This window comes from Mustela erminea, chromosome 10 (assembly GCF_009829155.1).
Source record: "Mustela erminea isolate mMusErm1 chromosome 10, mMusErm1.Pri, whole genome shotgun sequence".
NCBI classification, from domain to species: Eukaryota; Metazoa; Chordata; class Mammalia; order Carnivora; family Mustelidae; genus Mustela; species Mustela erminea.
Genome location: NC_045623.1, coordinates 90,244,028 through 90,265,803, shown reverse-complemented (window position 1 = coordinate 90,265,803; position 21,776 = coordinate 90,244,028).

The window sequence follows — 21,776 nt, the reverse complement described above, 5'->3', positions numbered from 1 at the left end:
CTCACATCCTCAAGATCAGGAATTGCATGACCCACCAACTGAGTCAGCCAGGGACCCCTGTATACTTTGAATTTATATGGTAAATTTTATGGTACATGAATTATGTTAGTTCAAAAAAATATACACTTATATACTTTGAAGTTAGGAGTTCATTTGTACCTTTTATTTTCAAATCCCTCCCACCCCATGGGAACCACAGTGCCTTATACATAGCAGGTGCTCAAATAATATTTGAATGGGGGGGCACCTGGGTGGCTCAGTTGGTTAAGCATTTGACTCTTGATTTCAGCTCAGGTCCTGATCTAAGGGTCTTCAGGCTCCCTGCTTAGTGGGAAGCCTGCTTTTCCCTCTCCCTCTCCCCCTGCTTGTATTTCCTTTTTCACTGTGTCTCTCTCTGTCAAATAAATAAAATCTTAAAAAAAAATTGTTTTCACTTAATTTTCAACTTTGAGAATGAAGAGTTTAATTGGAGCTCTGAATCTGTTTTGTCTCAATACTGCTTATAGTATTTGTCTTATTTCTTAAAATCATTACCTTAGGTTTGGGTTTCTTCTCCAGAGGGCTTTAATCATATTAGCACCTTTCCAAGTTAATGGTCTCTGTATTTACCTCCACAAAGACAGGATGTGAAGGAACCTATGTGTGCAGGGGGAATCATTGGTAGTGCAAATGATCATGAGTCTGAAGAAGAGGAAGGTCAGAAATAAATTTATCTTCCAAGTTTGTCCTGGCTTTCTTTAAACTGGGGTGGGCCTTGCCACCCCAGATTATAAGTAAGATATAGAGCCTGCTTAGCTCTGTCATTCAGAAACAGAGACAGCGAGAGAGGGAATACAACCAGCGGGAGTGGGAGAGGGAGAAACAGGCTCCCCACGGAGAAGGGAGGCTGACATAGGGCTCGATCCCAGAACCCCGGGATCACGACCCGAGGCTAAGGCAGACCCTAACGACTGAGCCACCCAGGCACCCCAAGTTGCAGGCACTATGGCACTTTCTTAAATGTGCTAACTATTTTAACCTGTATCACCTAAATAAAAATAGATATATTTCCTTACCGTATTTGTTTCTTGTGGCTGCTATAACAAATTACCACAAACTTGTTGGTTTAAAACAAAAGAAATGTATTGTTTCACAGTTCTGGAGGTCAGAAGTCCAAAATCAAGATGTTGGCAGGGCCACACTTCCCCTGGAGGCTCTATGAAAGAATTATTTGCCTCCTCCAGCCTTTGGTCGCTGTCTGTATTCCTTGACTTGTGGTCACATTGTTCAATCTCTGCCTCTGTGGTCACATTGCATCTCCTTCTCTGTCTCCGTTATGTGCCTCTCTTTAAAAAAAAATTAATTTTTAATTTTTTTTAGAGAGAGCGAGCAAATGCATATGAGTGAAGGGTGGGTAGGGGGGAGGGAAAAGGGAGAGGGAAAGAAAGAATCTCAAGCACATCCACACCCAATGTAGAGCCCAACACGGGGACTGATCTTTCAACTCCGAGATCATGACCTGAGCTGAAATAAAAAGTCAGTCACTCAACTAACTGAGCCACCCAGGTGCCCCTCTATGCGCCTTTTATAGGGACACTTCTCAGTGGATTTAGCAATTACCCAGAAAACCCAGGTCAATCTCCTCTTCTCATGATTTCTAACTTAATTATATCTACAAAACTCTTTTCCAAAGAACATTCAAAGTTCTGGGGTTTAGGACATGGACATATTTTTGGGGGGGCCACCATTCAGCCTAATACACCTACATAACCATAATACAATTGTCATTCTTAAGAAATTTAACACAGTCACAATTTTATTACTTAGCATTTGATCCATATTTAAAATTTCCCAATTTTCCTTATAATTTACTGTATGGCTTTTTTTAAAAAAAATACAGGATTACATTTTGTCTTCAGCTGTCTTTAATTCTTTAGTTTTCCTTATTCTAGAACAATTCTTCACTTTTTATTTCCCCCATGATATTGCCATTTGGGGGGAGACAACACCTTAATTTGGATGAATCTGATTATTTCTTTATGATTAAAGTTAAACATTTTGGGCAAAGATATTAGAGAAGTGGCTAGTTACTCCTTGAGAGTAACTCAAAGAGTTCTCAAGGAGTGATCAACCACTTGCTCTATCTCTGGTTTCCCTCCCAACTCTTCCTCGCCAGCCATTTGTTAATCCAAGCATTTGCCAAAGCAGCCTTTAAAAATGTGTTGGTTTACTCTCTCTTTTCTTTAGCCATCCCCTCAACTTAAACAATTTTCTTTTTCTGTATACAAAAAATACAAATATTGGGTTGGAGTATGTGAGATTCTTCAATATTAGGCTGAAAATTCCCATGCAGTCCTTGGGAAATTATATTAAAACCACTTAGATAGTCACTAATGATTCTGGGACCTTGAGGCTACAACAATTGAAAAGAAAGCATTTCAAAAGAACAAAGAAATGGCTCCAATTACCAGTACCTATGGAATATCAGAAGTTTCTTATCGTTAATGAATAAGGATATATTAGGGAAAAATCTAGTAAATCCACTTTGTAATTCATTCTTTGGGTAAAACTTTATAATTTTTATTTTACTTCTTTAGTTTTGGGCTACTGGTTCCTTTCTAAAGACTGGATATCTTCACATTAGAGTTGAAACAACTACTTAATGGTATTTTTTTTCCTTGTATCCTTCCGACTTTGTACAACTGGTTACACTTCAACTCTCTTTTTGTTGCTCCTGGAATAGCTACTATTGTTTTCTTCCTAGTCTCTACTTTTTGGGGAATATGGTTAAACAGATGCTTTTCTGTTTTCCTTATCCTGGTGAAGGTGCTTGCTAATGAGTGGCCTATCTAGCCACTGCCCTCCTAATTTTTCTAAAAAAAAATCTTCGAAAGGTGCTTCTTGGTACTCACAAAAGATTTTTCTATTTCTCCCTTGTAGTACAACTATTAGAGCTAGTTGATGCGGTCCCTGAGGGATGTTCTGAATTTGTTAGAAATTGCTATGACTCCTTATTAACTTGATATATGCCTTAGGTCTCTGATTTTCAGAGAAGTTACAGAACTATATAGATATAAAGTTATGTGTTTCTTTTGCTGTGTTTGGCCAGTTGTGTGATCAGTGGATGTCCTTTGTATAAAGAAAGAATGAGAAATCAGAAGGAAGAAGAGATAAAAATGGAGGGAGATGGTTATGGGAATGAAGAGGGAGATGGGCAAAGTGAGAAGGAGCCATAAAGCTAATTAATGAGTTTGAAGTCTTGTCTTCCAAGCATGAAAGCAAAGAAAATGAGTCAGAATCTGAGACAACCAAATCTAGTAAAGTAAAAGAGATTAGGAAGTTGCCTCTAAAATGATATCATTGTCTATTCTCTCTCAAAACATACCTGTATTATTTATTCCTAGCAGAAAAAGGAAAATAGTTTTTGTAAGTATTAAGTAAGGTCTAGAGAATTACAAACCACTGAAATAAGTTATTTCTTTGGAGTTGAAATTTTATAGAATCATAGAACATAAGATCTGAGGAAACTTAGAAAAAAGTTGTTTATTACTAACATTCATTCATTTCTCAACAAATATTTGTTGAATGTGTCTGGCACAACGTCTGGTCATATCAACAAAATAATAAAAATAATAGTAATTCATATCCTTCAGGATAAAATAATTGCTATGGAAAGATTTACACACATTACAAAGTGCATATAGAAGACGTGTCTTTTTGTTTGTTTGTTTTTGCTAGCTTGTTTTTGAGATAAGATGGTTTTATTTGAGTTAAATCTTGAAAAAGAAATAGAAGTTTCCCTAGTGAGCAGAGGGGAACAAATCCTGACTGAGGAGACAGCACATGAAAAAGCACAGGAATATGATATACAAGAGTACATTTAGAGAACAGCAAGTAATTTGGTATATTAAATATGCCAATCATTTCTTCTATGCTCATATCCCCTTCTTAGGAACCTGCCCTTCTCAAAGCTATTGATTGCTCTTTATATTACATGACCTTAGACCCTTGGCCACAAGAGCAGGAATGGGCTATTGACTGGAGCTAATGAGATTTTCTCTTACAGAAATAAAATAAACCAAATAGACTTCCCTTGTTAGTAATGATAGACTATATCATTCAAGTCAAACCTCCTACTGAAGACAGCTAAACAAACTAGATGAAACAACAACAACAACAACAACAAAAGCATCCTCTAAAAGCATCTAGTAACTAAGAAAATAGAGAGGAATTACTGGGCCAAGATTTTGGATAGGTAAGCAATTTGGAGAGATGAGCCTGACACTCATGCTGCTTTTGTCTGGAAGCATTTACTACATTTACTCATTCAGAAGAAGTAACTGTCAAACTAAGCTGTACTTTTGGCAGTCTTGAGAGCTGATGGGAACAAAAGTTGGAGTTCAGGGCCCATAAAAATGATTCTACCTGGTCTTTGACCAGGTAGAATGCTGCACTGTAGGTGTAAGGGAACACCAAAATTAAACTAACCTTCATACAGACTTCAGGCTGACTTCATGTCATTTAACTAGAAAAATCTCAGGGCCTGAACTCGTATTGGCCCTAATTGGCCCTAACTGCTAGTAGCAAGAGTAAATAAAAATCCTCTTTGAAGGAAAATATCATCCTCAGCCTCAAATTATTTATATAAAAACTTGTTTTTTCAGGACACCTGAGTGGCTCAGTTTTAGGTGTCTGCCTTCAGCTCTGGTCATGATCCCAAGGTCCTGGGATCGAGCCCTATGTCAGATTCCTTGCCCAGCAGGGAGCCTGATTCTCCCTCCCCCTCTGCCCCTCCCCCTGCTTGTGTTACCTCTCTTGCTGTCTTTCTGTCTGTCAAATAAATAAATAAATAAAATCTTTAAAATATATATTTTTTCAAATATAGTGTTTAGCACAAAGATAACCAGACGTGCAAGGAGATAAGACACCATGAAGGAAGAGAAATAACAGATAAAAGAAACAAACCCACAGGTATTCTGTAGGTTGCAATCACCGGACACAAACTATAAAACAACTCAGTGTACTATGTTCGAGGAGGTAAAAAACCAAACTTGAAAAACTTGGCAGACAACTACAAACTATTAAAAGTGATATAAAAGGGGTGCCTGGGTGGCTCAGCCAGTTAAGCTGCCAACTCTTGATTTCCACTCGGGCCATAATTTCAGGGTCCTGGGATCAAGCTGTGCATTTGGCTGTGCACTCAGCAAGGAGTCTGCTTTAGGATTCTCTCTCTTCCTCTGCCCTCCCCCTACACATTCACACACTTGCTCTCTTTCTAATATAAATAAATCTTTAAAAATAGATAAATAAAAGTGATGTAAAAATAGCAGATTTGTAAATGAGAAAAATGGAAACTCTAGACTAAGATGGTGGTGAGCACTGAGATTTGTAAGATCAGAGACACTCCTACCCAGTGACCTTGTTGGTCCATCTGCAAGTCCAGGAAGAAATATAGAGCAAAACAGAGGTAAGAAAACATGTGACTACAGGGAGAGAAAGATGTAGAGAGAGTAGCCACTTGACTGTTTTTCATTCTAGCCTCTTCTCACTATAAATGATGCCACAATAAGTATCTGTGTACATATATACTTACATATTAGTTTTTTTTATTTCTTCTTTCTAAAGTTTATTTATTTGAGAGAGAGAGAATGGGGGCAGGGGTAGAGGGAGAAAGAGAGAGAGAATCTCAAGCAGACTCCCCACTGAGCATAGAGCCTGACCTGAGGCTCAATCTCCAGACCTATGAGATCACAACCTGAGCAGGAATCAAGAGTCCAGTGCTTAACCACTCAGGCACACCACTAGTCTTTTTATATTTATTTAAAAAGATCCCACATGCTGCATTAAAAGAATATCTTGGGGGGGAGCACCTGGGTGGCTCAGTGGGTTAAGCCTCTTCCTTCGACTCAGGTCATGATCTCAGGGTCCTGGGATTGAGCCCCATATCGGGCTCTCTGCTCAGCAGGGAGCCTGCTTCCCCCTCTCTCTCTGCCTGCTTCTCTGCCTACTTGTGATCTCTCTCTCTCTCTGTGTGTCAAATAAATAAATAAAGTCTTTTAGAAAGAAAGAAAGGAAGAATGCTTTAGGGCCACCTGGGTGGCTCAGTTGTTTGAGTGTCCCACTCATGATTTTGACTCAGGTCATGATCTCATGTGTCATGGAATTGAACCCTGCAACAGGCTCCACGCTCAGTGGGGCGTCTGTTTGAAGATTCTGTCCCTCTGTCCCTCCCCTCACTTTCTCTCTATCTCTCAAAATTAAATAAATAAATAAAATTTAAAAAAAAGTATTGGGGTGCCTTGGTGGCTCAGTCAGTTAAGTGTCTCCCTTTGGCTTGGGTCATGATGCCAGAGTTCTGGGATGAAGCCCCATGTTGGGCTTCCTGCTTCAGCAGAGAGCCTGCTTCTCCTTCTCCCTTTTCCACTTCCTCTGCTTGTGCTCTCTCTCTCTGTCAAATAAATAAATAAAATATTTTCAAAAGTGTTTTAAAAATGAATATCTTAAATTTTGACACTATCACATTACTTTCTGAAGTTCTCATCCCTTCACATTCTTTAAATAATGAATTTATCAATGTGCTGATATATTGCCAATCTGAGGAGTTAAAAATGGAATCTTTAAAAGTCTACTTTGCATAAAAACAGACATGGCCAAGGGTGCTGGGTGGCTCAGTGGGTTAAGCCTCTGCCTTCGACTCAGGTCATGATCTCAGGATCCTGGGATCAAGCCCTGCATTGGGCTCTCTGCTCAGTGGGGAGCCTGCTTTCCCCCGCCCCGGCCTGCCTCTCTGCCTGTGATCGATTTCTCTGTCAAATAAATAAACAAAATCCTATTAAAAAAAAAAAAAAAACAGACATGACGAATGGAAAAGAAAAGAGAATCCAGAAATAAACCTTTGATATATGGTGAAATGATTTTTAACAAGGTGTCAAGACAATTTAATGCGGAAAGAACAGTCTTTTCAACAAATAGTAGTGAAAAACTGAATATCCACATGCAAGACTCTTACCTTGTGCCATACACAGAAATTAACTAAAAATGGATGAAAGACATAAATGTAGTATGAAAGCTATAAAACTCTTAGAAAAACAAATAGAAGAAATCTTCACATCATTGGATTTGGCAATGATTTTTTGGATATGATACCAAAAACAAAAGCAAAAGGCAACAAAAGCAAAAATAGATAAATTGAACTTCATCAAAATTCAAAACTTTTGTGCATCAAAAGATACTACCTGTAGAGTAAAAAGCAACACACAGAATGGGAGAAAATATTTGCAAATCATATATCTGATAAGAGATTAATATCTAGAATACATAAAGAACTTCTACAACTCAACAAGGACAAAAAACACTGGAAAACTCCCAATTAAAAAGGGGACAAAGGACTAGAATAGACATTTTTCTAAAGAAGATGTACAATTGCCAACAAGAACATGAATGATGCTCAACATCCTTCTTCATTAGGAAGTTGCAAATAAAAACCACAGTGAGATATCACATCACACCTACTAAGAGGGTTATTCTATGAAAGACAGATAGTATTTGTTGATAAGAATATGGAGAAATTGGAACCCTTATATATTGCTGGTGGGAATGTAAAATGGCACAATATTTTTAGAAAACAAGTTAATGTTCCTTAAAAAACTAAAAGTAGAATTATGAGTTTGGGAGCTTAGGGAAGAGAAGTGGAGCTGGATTATAAATTAGGTGGCCTATGGCAGTATTTAAAGCTATGGGACTAGATAGGATCACCAAGGGCAAAGTGTGGATAGAGGCAAAAAGAGCCAAAAGCAGACAATCTTCAGAAGTTAGAGGAAGAGGAGGATCCAACCAAGATGAAACATGACCAAAGAGGCAAGAAGAAAACTAGGAGAACAAAGTATTCTACAAGCCAAGGAAAGAAATGACTTCAAGGAGGGAGTAGTTGACAGTGTTGAATACTGTTGAGAGGTTAAGATGAAGGTAGAAATATAGCCATTGGATTTGGCAAGATAAAGTTTATAATGACCTGAAAAAGACAGTTTAGGTAGAATGGTGGAGACAGGGGCACCTGGATGGCTCAGTCAGTTAAAGCTTCTGACTCTTGATTTTGGCTCAGTTCATGATCTCAGAGTTGTGAGATTGTGCCCCATGTCAGGCCCATGCTGGGTGTGGAGCCTGCTTAAGAATCTTTCTCCCTCTCCCTCAGCTCCTCTCCCCCACTCTCTCAACCTCTCTTAAAAAGGGGGGGGGGGTGCCTGGGTGGCTCAGTAGGTTAAAGCCTCTGCCTTCAGCTCAGGTCATGATCCCAGGCTCTTGGGATTGAGCCCCACATAGGGTTCTCCGCTCAGCAGGGAGCCTGCTTCCCTTCCTCTATCTCTGCCTGCCTCTCTGCCTACTTGTGATCTCTGTCTGTCAAATAAATTAGTAAATAAATAAAATATTTTAAAAAAGAAAAAAAGCAGGGACAAAAACTATTTTTTAATGGATTAAAGAGAGAATGGAGATGAGAAAGTAGAACCAGCAAATAGAGACAAATGCTTTAAGTAATTTTGTAAAGAAGTAGGGTGATAGGAGGGAGGTGGGACAGGGAAAACTTTAAAAATATTTTTAAATAAAGGGGCGCTTGGGTGGCTCAGTCATTAAGCATCTGCCTTCAGCTCAGGTCATGATCCCAGGGTCCTGGGATCAAGCCCCATATCAGGCTCCCTGCTCAGTGGGAAACTTGCTTCTCTCTCTCCCACTCCCCCTGCTTGTGTTCCCTCTCTGGCTGTTTCCCTCTGTCAAATAAATAAATAAAATCTTTGAAAAAAATATTTTTGTATAAAAACAAAATTTTCAATAGATTATATTATATGGTACAAAATGACATGCAGTGAAAATCTCACTCCCATAACTTTCCCTCAGCCACAATGTTTTCTTCCCTCATTTCAATGATTCCAGTCTCTTACAAATCCTTCTGGAAATATTCTCCGTATTTTGAGCAAATATTTACATATATGTATTCTATCTTCCTTCCCTTTAAACAAATACACAAATGGTAGCTCACTGTATATACTGCTTCTACCCCTGGCTTTTCTACTAAACAACATATCTTGAAGATTGTTCTATAAAGGTATGTAAAAAGGTCTTCTGCTTTCTTTATGGTTGCATTATGTTATTATACAATAATTTATTTATCCAATCCCCTAGTGATCCCTACTGATGATATTTACATGGTTTCCAATCTTTTGTTATTACACATAAAGCTGCAAAAAATAATTTTATACATAGATCTTTTCACATGTGTGGACATATGTATCTGTAGGATAAAACTACTTAGAATTGCTGAGTCAAAGCATAAGTACATTTGTGAGTTTGATAGATATGGTGTCAAAATTTTCTATATAATTTGTACCAGTATATTTCCTACCAGCAATGATGAGAAAACTTGTTTCCCCATACAAAGTGTTATCAATTTTTTTAATCTTTGCCAATCTAGTAAGTGAAAATGGTTTCCTGTACCTTAAATTTACATTTTTTTCTTTTGAGTGAAATTGAATATATTTTCAAAAATTTAAAAGCTATTTGTATTTCTTTGAATTGTCTCTTTTTCCCTTTTGTTCATTCTCCTAATTAATCATTGGTCTTCTTCTTAGTCATGTGTAGGAGCTCTTAATATATCAGGCACATTAGCTCTCTGTGATATGAATTGCAGATATGTCTTTTCATTTTATGTTTTTCTCTCCACAAATTTTAAATTTTTACATATTTGAATTTATCTAAATTTTGTATCATACTTTAAAAACCTTCCCCACTCCAAAAGTATTTTTTTTAAAGATCTTATTTATTTATTTGACAGACAGAGATCCCAGGTAGGCAGAGAGGCAGGCAGAGAGAGAGGAAGGGAAGCAGGCTCCCTGCAGAGCAGAGATCCCGATGTGGGGCTCCATCCCAGGACCCTGGGACCATGACCTGAACCTAAGGCAGAGGCTTTAACCCACTGAGCCACCCAGGCACCCTGGGCTCACTCTTTAAATGACAACTGAAATCTTCCCCACAAATAATTCATGTTCTGTACTTACCACAAAGCTGCTAAAATCTCAACAACTTAGGCTTTGGTTTCTTGCCTTCTCTTTTTTCACCTGGCATTTATACGTCTCTAAAGAGAGAATTTGATTGGGTTGACTTTATTCAGTACTGAGTGCTGCTTTTTTTTTTTCCCAATATTTTATTTATTTATTTGAGAGAGAGGGAGAGTGAGGGGAAGAAGCCAACTCCTCACTGAGCAGAGAGTCCAATGTGGGACTCAATCCCAGAGCCCTGAGGTTATGGCCTGAGCCAAAGGCAGGCATTTAACTGACTGAGCCACCCAGGCACCCTGAGCACTGCTTTTGAACACAGCTACCACTACTGCCTCGATGCCTTAGTTGGCTAATGTATGTGTAGTTGCCTGTGGCTCATGTGTTAATCATCTGTGACAGCAAGGTTTGTCTCATTCAAAACATGTTGTATGAGTCATAGCACCTGAAGAAGAAAGAACAGTTTGGATCACTTTGCCTAGAAGGAGGCCATGTACCTGGCAAGTCCAGATGGCTGCCTGGACTCCTTGCCTCCTTCCAGTAAATTGTTCGTTTTCTTTGTCTCAGTAATGCATTCTGTTTTTGGAAATCTAACCTAGGGAAATGATTTGTAGGAGGTAGTTTAGAAGATTGGTTAAGAACACACAGGCTCTGGAGTCAGATATACCTAGGATTGAATCCCAAGTGGTGGTGATCTTGAGTACGTATCTACTAGAGATTTATATCTCTGGGCGCCTGGGTGGCTCAGTTGAATAAGCATCTGCCTTTGGCTCAGGTCATAATGTCAGGGTCGTGGCATCAAGCCCTGCATCGGGCTCCTTGCTCAGTGGAGCCTGCTTCTCCCTCTCCTTCTGCCTGCTGCTCCCCCTGCTTGTGTTCTTTCCCTCTTTCTCTGTCAAATAAATAAATGAAATCTTGAAAAAACAATTTAAAGATATTTATATCGTTGAGCCTTAAGTCATCGTTATTCAATTTTTAAAAAATATCTTCATTGATACAATTCACGTACCATAAAATTCACTCATTTAAAGTATACAATTCAATGGTTTAACCATATTCACAGTTGTGCAACCATCACCACAATTAATTTTAGAATATTTTCATCATCCCCCAAATAAACCCCCTGCTCATTTATCACTCTCCATCCTATAGAGCCCTATATAATCACTAATCTTTTTGTCTGTGTGGATTTGTCTATTTTGGACTTTTTGTATTATGGAATCATACAATATGTGGTCTTTTGCACCTGGATTCTTTCATTTAGCATAATGTCTTCAAGCTCATTCATATTTTAGCATATATCAGTCCTAGATTCCTTTTTATTACTGAATAATAATTCCACTGTTTGAATATATGACTTTTTTTTTTTTTAATATAAAAACCCTGGCAATACACTCTTGGACTTTTTTTTTTTTTTAAGATTTTATTTATTTATTTGACAGAGAGAGATCACAAGTAGGCAGAGAGGCAGGCAGAGAGAGAGAGAGGAGGAAGTAGGCTCCCCGCTGAGCAGAGAGCCCGACGAGGGACTCGATCCCAGGACCCTGAGATCATGACCCGAGCCAAAGGCAGTGGCCTAACCCACTGAGCCACCCAGGTGCCCCGGACTTTTTTTAAAGATTTTATTTATTTATTTGACAGAGATCACAAGTAGGCAGAGAGGCAGGCAGAGAGAGAGAGAGGAGGAAGCAGCCTCCCTGCTGAGCAGAGAGCTCGATGTGGGACTCAATCCCAGGACCCTGGGACCATGACCTGAGCCGAAGGCAGAGGCTTTAACCCACTGAGCCACCCAGACACCCCAGAATATATCACTTTCATTTACCCACTCATTAGTTGATGAGCATTTGGACTGTTTCCGTTTGGGGGATATTATGAATGATCCTCCCATGAACATTCACCCACACCTTTTTGCATACAAGTTTTGTGTAGACATATATATGTATTTTTTAAAGATTTTATTTATTTATTTGACAGACAGAGATCACAAGTAGGCAGAGAGGCAGGCAGAGAGAGAGGAAGGGAAGCAGGCTCCCTGCTGAGCAGAGAGCCCGGTGTGGGACTTGATCCCAGGACCCTGAGATCATGACCTGAGCCGAAGGCAGCGGCTTAACCCACTGAGCCACCCAGGCACCCTAGACATATATTTTTATTTCTCTTTTATATACCTAGAAGTGGAATTGCCAGGTTATAGGATAACTCTGTCTTCAACTTTCAAGCAATTGCCAAACTGTTTCCTAGAATGCTACATCTCTTTACAAACATACATCCCAGCAATAGCTGAGAATCCAGTTTCTGCTTCCTCACCAACACTTGTTATGATCTACCTTTCTGATTGTAGCCATCCTAATGGGTGTGATTTGCTACATCTCTTTACAAACATACATCCCAGCAATAGCTGAGAATCCAGTTTCTGCTTCCTCACCAACACTTGTTATGATCTACCTTTCTGATTGTAGCCATCCTAATGGGTGTGATTTGATAACTCATTATGATTTGTTTTTTGTTTTTTGTTTCTAAGTAGGCTCCATGCTCAGGCATGGAGCCCAAGGCAGGGCTTAAACTCCTGACCCTGAGATCAAACCCTGAGCGGAGATCACAAGTAGGCTCCCTAACCAACTGAGTCACCCAGGTGCCCCTCATTAGTTTTGATTTGCATTTCTCCAGCTGTGTGTTTGCCTTCAGCTCAGGTCATGATCTCAGGGGACTTCTTGCTCTGTTGGGAGTCTGCTTTTCCTTCTGCCCCTCCCCTACTTGTTCTCTCTTTCTCTCTCAAAGAAATAAAAAATATATATATATATATTTTATTTGTGGGACACCTGGGTGGCTCAGTGACTTAAAGCCTCTGCCTTCGGCTCCGGTCATGATCCCAGGGTCCTGAGATCGAGCCCCACATGGGGCTCTCTACTCAGCAAGGAGCCTGCTTCCTCCTCTCTCTCTCTCTCTCTCTGCCTGCCTCTCTGCCTACTTGTGATCTCTCTCTGTCAAATAAATAAATAAAATCTTTTTTTTTTAAAGATTTTTTTTTAAAATAAAATCATGAGATCATGACCTGAGCCGAAGGCAGAGGCTTAACCCACTGAGCCACCCAGGCGCCCAATAAATAAATAAAATCTTTAAAAAATATTTTATTCGTAAGTAATCTCTACACCCAGAGTGGGGCTCAAGCTCACAACCCCGAGATCTAGAGCCTCAGGCTCCAGTGATTAAGCCAGCCAGGGGCCCATTCTTCATTCTCTTGATGGTGTCTATCATTTGCAGTAAAATGTTTTAGATTTTGATATAGTCCATTTTGTCTACTTTTTCTTTTGTTGCTTTTCCAATCAATGTTTTAAATTCGTCTTCACTCAATCTCTCTTGATCCTACTCCAACCAGGCTTTAACTTTCAACACTGTATCAGAATTGCTCTTGATAAACTCATCAGTAATCTCCATATTATTGATTCAATGGTCAGGACTCAGCCTTCATTTTTACTTGACACAGCTCTCACCCCTTCCTTCTTGAAATACTATGGTTTATTCACTTGGATCCAGGATACTAAACCCTCCTGGTTTTCTCTTACCTCACTGGCTGCTCGTCCCAGTCTCCCTTGCTGCTTCTACCTCATCTCCCTGACCTTAAACATTGGAGTGCAGCAAGACGCAGACCTTGGATTTGTATCTCTTCTCAACAGTCACTGTGTTGGTGATTTCATCTAGCCTGATGGCTTTTTTTTTTTTTTTAAGATTTTATTTATGTAGGGGTGCCTGGGTGGCTTAGTGGATTAAGCCGCTGCCTTCGGCTCAGGTTGTGATCTCAGGGTCCTGGGATCGAGTCCCACATTGGGCTCTCTGCTCAGCAGGGAGCCTGCTTCTCTCTCTCTCTCTCTCTCTCTCTCTCTGCCTGCCTCTCTACTTGTGATCTCTCTCAGTCAAACTAATAAATAAATCTTAAAAAAAAAAGATTTTATTTATGTATTTGAGAGAGAGAGGAGCAGAAGGAGGGGCAGAGGCAGAGGGAGAAGCAGGCTCCCCAACAAGCAGGGAGCTTGATGTGGGGCTTGATCCTAGGGCCCTGAGATCATAACCTGAGCTGAAGGCAGACGCTTAACCAACTGAGTCACCCAGACACCCCTAGCCTGATGGCTTTAAATATTATCTGTATGGGACAGGGTCCTGAGATCAAGTCCCCACATCAGGCTCCTTGCTCAGTGGGGAGCCTGCTTCTCCTTCTGCCTGATGCTCCCCCTTCTTGTGCTTTCTCTCTCTCTCTGACAAATAAAAATTTTTTTAAAAAAGGTAAATATAATTTGTATGCTAATAACTCCTTAACTTATATCTCTGGCCCAAACTCTCTGCCAAAACATTCTTCCCCCAGATATCTGCACTGCTCACTCCCTACTATGGACTGAATTGTGTCCCCCACCCAAATTCATATGTTGAAGCCTTAACCCCCAGTGAAACTATTTGGAGATAGGGCCTTTATGAAGGTAATTAAGGTTGAATGAGGTCATGAGGGTGGAGTTCTGATCCAATAGGAGGAGGAGACTCCAGAGACCTCACGCTCCCGCCCCGCCCCCCCCTCCATGTACAACATCCGGGAAAGGCCTTGTGAGAACACGACGAATGAGAAGGCTACCGTCGGCAAGCTAGAAAGTGAGCTCTTATCAGAACCCAGCTATGCTGACACCCTGGTCTCAGATTTCCAGCCTCCAGAACTGTTAGAAAATAAATGTCTGTTGTTTAAGCCCCACAATCTACGGTGTTATGTTATGGCGGACTGAGCCAATTAATAAACTCCCACACTCACTTTAGATTTTTGCTTGATGTTTCCTTTTCACTGAGGTATTTCCACATTGTCTTGTTTAAAGTTGCAAGCTTACCTAACCCCGGCATTGTCTTTTCTTTCCTGATTTATTTTTCTCCATTGAATCAATTGACATATATACTATCTATATTTTAATTAACTTTTAATTATCTGTTTTCCACCACTGAAATGTAAGTTTTTAAGGGTAGAGTCTTTTGTTCACTTTGCTTACCTCTGTAACCCTAACACCTAAAACAGTAGGAAAATCATAGACCTTTTTTCTTTTTTTTTTTTTTTAAGATTTTATTTATTTATTTGACAGACAGAGATCACAAGTAGGCATAGAGGCAGGCAGAGAGTGAGAGAGGGAAGCAGGCTCCCCGCTGAGCAGAGAGCCCGATGCGGGACTCGATCCCAGGACCCCGAGATCATGACCTGAGCCGAAGGCAGCGGCTTAACCCACTGAGCCACCCAGGCGCCCCTGTTTTTTTAAGATTTATTATTTATTTGTTTAGGGGATCCCTGGGTGGCTCAGTTGGTTAAGGGTCTGTCTTTAGTTCAGGTCATGAATCCAAGGTCCTGGGATTGAGTACTGTGTTGGGCTCCCTGCTCAGTAGGGAGTCTGCTTCTCCCTCTCCCTGTCTCTGCCCCTTCTCATGTTCTCTCTTGCTGTCTCTCTCAAACAAATAAACAACAACAAAAAAAATTTTATGTTTATTTATTTATTTGAGAGAGAGAAAGACCACACAGGCACAAGCAGGTGGAGGGGCAGAGGGAGAGAGAGAACCTCAACTGGACTACCCACTAACATGGAACCTGCTGTGGGCCTCAATCTCATGACCCTGAGATCATGATCTGATCCAAAATCAAGAGCTGTACGCTGAGCACCTGAGTGGCTCAGTTGGTTGGGCGTCTGTTCAGTGGGGAGTCTGCTTCTTCCTCTCCCTCTGCCTATAGCTCCCCCTGCTTATGCTCTCTCTCTCTCTGTCAAATAAATAAATAAAATCTTTAAAAGAATAAAAATGTTGGATATTTAACTGACTGAGGCTGCCAATTGCCCCAATTACAGGCTTTTAAAAATATACATGTTTGGGGTGACTGTGTGGCTCAGTTGTTAAGTGGCTGCCTTCAGCTCAGGTCGCGATCCTGGGGTCCTGGGATCTAGGCCGGCATCCAGCTCCTGGCTCAGCGGGGAACGTGTTTCCGCCTCTCCTGTTCCTCCTGCTTGTGTTCCCCATCTCTCTGTGTCTCTGTCAAATAAATAAATAAAATCTTTAAAAAAAAATAAAAATATATATGTTTAATGAATGATTGCCATTGTAGCTTGAGAATATACGATGAAATTGGATATATTAAATTGGAAAATAATGAAGTTGGCTACTTCTGTGAAAGTGATAATTCAGGCCTTCATAGTTACTTCTTAGGAACTGTTAATGAACAGTTTTTTTTTTTTTTTATGTTCCCATGAGTCATGGTGGGATGTGTGTGGGTGAAGTATTGAGGTCATGGACAAGGTAGGGATTGTTCAGGTGTGCCTTTCTCTTGGAATGCCTTTCACACTTCCCTTAATCTCTCAATTTTCAGTCTCATTGCTTCCATGAAGGTTTTCCACAGCTATTGCAGCTACAAAGCCCCCACCCTCATGACCATTGGCGTGAAAGACTCTTGGTGAGCAAGTCACAATTGGGACAGGGATGCTCTTTATGTCGACATCATGTAAACAGAGCCCAGTCCTAAAGCATCATGCTTGAATGTTTCATATACGTTGGTGACTCCTCTGACATTGTTAGGAGGTCCTCTTCAAAGCTTGTGGTCCATTGCTGGCATGAGCGTTGGTGGTATAGTGGTGAGCATAGCTGCCTTCCATTGCTGGCATGATGGTGCTGGCCCCTTTGTGGTGATCTAAATGAAAACATTTTGGCATGGGAATACCCTTAAAGAAGCAGCTTAAATGTTTTTCATTCTTTACTAGGATCTGTGTTTCATGGTCATTATACTTTTGCTGTTTAAGATAGACTTGTTTTTGTGATTGTTTTGTAGCAATTCTTTGTATATGGCATGAGAAAGCATCAACAGAAGGATCTCTAGTGGGGCGCCTGGGTGGCTCAGTGGGTTAAAGCCTCTGCCTTCGGCTCTAGTCATGATCCCAGGGTCCTGCTGGGATCAGGACCGCATCAGGCTCTCTGCTCAGCGGGAAGCCTGCTTCCTCCTTCTCTCTCTCTCTCTGCCTACTTGTGATCTCTCTCTCTCTCTGTCAAATAAATAAATAAATAAAATTTTTTTTTTAAAAAGAAGGATCTCTAGTGAAAGATATGACTTCATTATTTTAATGATGGAACTCTATATAGATACATTAATATAAATAAGTTATATTAGTAGCCACTGAAGTAAGAACTATAAGTAACTAGAGAAAATTAACAGATTCAATTCTCAGTCACCTCTAAATCAACGGATACTCTTGCTAGTTTTAATTAGTGTGTATACTTATTATATAATTTGTATAATCAATTTTAGTTGAAGTCAGGTCAGATCATTTACATGTTCTGGTATAACATGTACTTTAGGTGTACTTTTCTACTGAGAATGACTTTAATAGTTCTCTTGCAAATTTTCACAGTGACATAAAATAAAAATTAATTTAATTTTAATTTAAATTTTTTTAAAGTAACCTCTCTGCCCCAACTGGGGTTGAACTCACAACCCTGAGATCAAGAGTACCATGTTCCACTAACTGAACCAGCCAGTGCCCCAAAAGAAAAATTAAAAGTATCTGCTAACTTGTTGACACCCGTAACAATGGTATTTATACATATGACCATTTGTATGTATTACTGTAAATACTATACAGTCTCAAGGCATTTTGCTCTGAGTTTTACTATTACATGTATCATGAATTATCCAAATCCTATTATCAGTTGAATTTTCTAGTACTTTGAATGGCATCATCTTTCAAGAGAGCCCTTCTAATTGGAGAATCTTGGTACCCTTGGATTTGCTGGCTCAGTATAAACAGGGGTTGACTAGTCTGTAGATCCACATGTCTTATGAAATGTCTATTTCCTGTTTTCTCCACCTGCTGAACTGTAACAACATTTGGAATATAAAGGTTACTACTGCTGGGGTTCCTAGGTGGCTCAGTCATTAAGCATCTACCTTTGGCTCAGGTCATGATCCAGGGTCTTGGGATTGAGCCCCACATCAGACTCCCTGCTAGTCAGAACGCCTGCTTCTTCCTCTCCCCCAACCCTGCTTGTGTTTCCTCTCTGTCAAATAAATAAATAAAATCTTTTAAAAAGGGCGCCTGGGTGGCTCAGTGGGTTAGGGCCTCTGCCTTCAGCTTGGGTCATGATCCCAGGGTCCTAGGATCAAGCCCTGCATCAGACTCTCTACTCTGCAGAGAGCCTGCTTCCCCTCTCTCTCTCCGTCTACTTGTGATCTCTGTCTGTCAAATAAATAAGTAAAATCTTAAAAAAAAAAAAAAAAAGGGAGGGGGGCAGGGCGCCTGGGTGGCTCAGTGGGTTAAGCCTCCGACTTCGGCTCAGGTCATGGTGTCAGCGTCCTGGAATCGAGCCCCGCATCAGGCTTTCTGCTCAGTGGGGAGCCTGCTTCCCTCTCTTTCTGCCTGCCTCTCTGCCTACTTGTGATCTCTCTCTGTCAAATAAATAAATATTAAAAAAAAATTTGGTTTGGTCTAGAGGCATTATTTAGAGGGTTTTATTTTTAAATTCAGTATAACTGGTGATATTACAACAAAGCGAAGAATTCTCCAAACTGCAATTGTGCCAAATATGGCACAATTTTAAGTCATGTACAGTATCATGGAAAGTCCACCTTTAGTTATTCCACAAACTGATTACTTAATTTACCACTCAACAAGCATTTATTGAATACCTTTGTAGGGGGCACTTGCAAATATTGGAAATACAACGTGATAAACTAAGGTCCTTGCCCTCATGGAGCTCATAGACAGCCAACTCCTATTTTTTTTTTAATTATTTATTTGACAGACAGAGATCACAAGTGGGCAGAGAGGTAGGCAGAGAGAGGAGGAAGCAGGCTTCCTGCTGAGCAGAGAACCCGATGCGGAGCTCAATTCCAGGACCCTGAGCCAAAGGCAGAGGCTTTAACCCACTGAGCCACCCAGGAGCCCAGAGTTAGATATTTTAAATGCTAGAAGAAATGCTAAAAAGGTGTTCTGAAAGACTATAGGGATTTTGTTTTTATTTTATTTTATTTTTTAAGATTTTATTTATTTATTTGACAGATCACAAGTAGGCAGAGAGGCAGGCAGAGGGAGAGAGGAGGAAGCAGGCTCCCTGCTGAGCAGAGAGCCCGATGCAGGACTCCATTCCAGGACCTTGGGATCATGACCTGAGCAGATGTCAGAGGCTTTAACCCACTGAGCTACCCAGGTGCCCCAAGACTATAGGGATTTTAGATAGAATGAAAGCTACTTAGCATATTGTATGTTGTTTATTGCTGTATAACAAATAATTTCCCAAACTAGCAGCTTAAGACAATAATAAACATTATCTCATATAGTTTAAATGGGTCAGGATTTCAGGAGAGTCTAAGTAGTATAGCTCAAAATCTCTCATCAGTTTATAGTCAAAATGTCAGTTGAAACAGCAGTCTTCTGAGACTTAACGGAGGAAGAGAAGATCCAATTCCAAGATGGTTCACTCACATGACTGTTGATACAAAGCCTCATTTCTTTGTTCCAAGTTCATGCATTTGCTTGTCCTCAACGAGTTTCCTCCAAAGAGAGTGATCAAAGAGAGAACAAGGCAGAAGTCACATCACTCTTCTGACTTGTTCCAGAAGTCATACACCTTCATTTCCACAGTACCTTATTAGTTACTAGTTTGTCATGGTTCAGCCTGGGAGGTGACACCAGTGCCAGGATGTAAGGATTACTAAAGGCCATCTTGGAGGCTGGCTACCACATATATAGTCTCCAAACGCAAACTTGCTGAAATCAAACTTTGCAGAAGAGCCTAATACAGTCATTTTATAAACAACATCTGTTCGCGTTACTAGAAGTTCATATTCAATTGCCTATCAGTAGAGGATTTGCATGATCCTGTTTCCCACTTATTTAAGAACCCTACCTCTTCTTACATTTCTCCCCCACTTTTTCCATAGATGTTTACAGAGTACCTGTAATCATTAGGATTTCGGTTTTGCTCAGTTAAGAGAGATATAAAGACAGAACATTTGCCCTCAAGTGCTCATATGATGGAGGTTTATAAACTTTTCATACAAATGTGATAATGGAGGCATGAACAATCAGTTTGGAAAAGAAATATCTAAGTAGAGGGGCACCTGGGTGGCTCAGTGGGTTAAAGCCTCTGCCTTTGGCTCAGGTCATGATCCCGGGGTCCTGGGATCGATCCCTGCATCGGGCTCTCTGCTCCGTGGGGAACCTGCTTCCTCCTCTCTCTCTCTCTGCCTGCCTCTCTGCCTACTTCTGATCTCTATCAAATTAATAAATAAAATCTTTTAAGAAAAAGTAATATTTAAGTAGAGTAGGGGCCGCCAAATCAGAGATCATGGGCCAAATCTACCTCACTGCCTGTTTTTATAAATAAAGTTTTATTGCTGTGCAGCTACTCCCATTTGTCTATTGTCTCTGACTACTTTTGCACAACAATGGTAGAGTGAAGTCATTGAGATTGAGGCATTAACTGGCACTCTCATCCCTCTTGGCTTGTATAGCATACAATATTTACTACAGGGTTCTTTACTGAAAACGTTTGCCAACCCCGGGCCAGAGGAATTAATGTCACCCACACCAGGTGACATTGGAGATAAGACTTGGAGGAGCCACAGAAGTACTTTTGCAGAAGGGAGCATCATGAGATAAGGTATGAAGGGATATATCTTTTTTTTTTTTTTAGATTATTTATTTATTTATTTGACAGAGATCACAAGTAGGCAGAGAGGCAGGCAGACAGAGAGGAAGGGAAGCAGGCTCCCTGCTGAGCAGAGAGCCCTATGTGGGGCTCGATCCCAGGACCCTGGGATCATGACCTGAGCTGAAGGCAGAGGCTTTAACCCACTGAGCCACCCAGGTGCCCCTGAAGGGATATACCTTAATACCCTGGAGAGGGGTCTTTAGTGGACTAAGACTACATTGGGTTAACCCTCAATCACTGCAGCTTACAACTACAGGAACTGAAGGAACAAGATGCTAACAGGAAAACATGAGACATAACAAAAACATGGCACCATAGCTCCCAACCCACATCCCTACTTTCCGCTCTCCTCACACAAAGATCCAAAGCAAAGCTTTGAAGGCTAAGTTATTGACCTTAGCTAACTTTTAGTTCAACTGAGTTTTGACCACAAATGCATTTTGGCCCCAACTTTGGTGGAGTAGAACATCTGAAGAAAGGAGAACCCCTAGAATCTCAACCCTGTTTACAACATCGAAGATAAGTTGCTTCACCTCTCCTAGACAAAAAGTAATAGGTGTATGGGAGGCCAAGTAACAGACAAAACAATAAATGTGGAGTGGGCTAAAGAATCATGGAATATTGTACCTAACTGGGTAGAAGCAGTTTGGATAGAAACTCTAATACAGTAAAATATATATGGCATATATTACGTAGCATAAAACCAACATAAAGCAGAAGCAGAAAATGGGAGAAAACATGAATTAACTGAGGCAAACCGGAATTGGTGTTTGTCACAACTAACAGGTTAAGGAAGAAAAACTAAAGAATTAAAGGCTTCAAAAGCTGCTGTAAATATTAAATAAGAGCTCAGAAAAGCACAATCCTTATTGTCATTTATTCATTAGTGGCCCATATCATCGGCTGATGGAACTTGTGAATAATCCTATGATTTAAGTCATCTCAGACATCCGCATGGAAGATCTTGTCCCCTTTAATCCTCTACATATCTTCCAGAACCATGTATTTTAGAAGATTGTCCAAGATTTCTTCTTCTTTTCTTTTTTTTTTTTT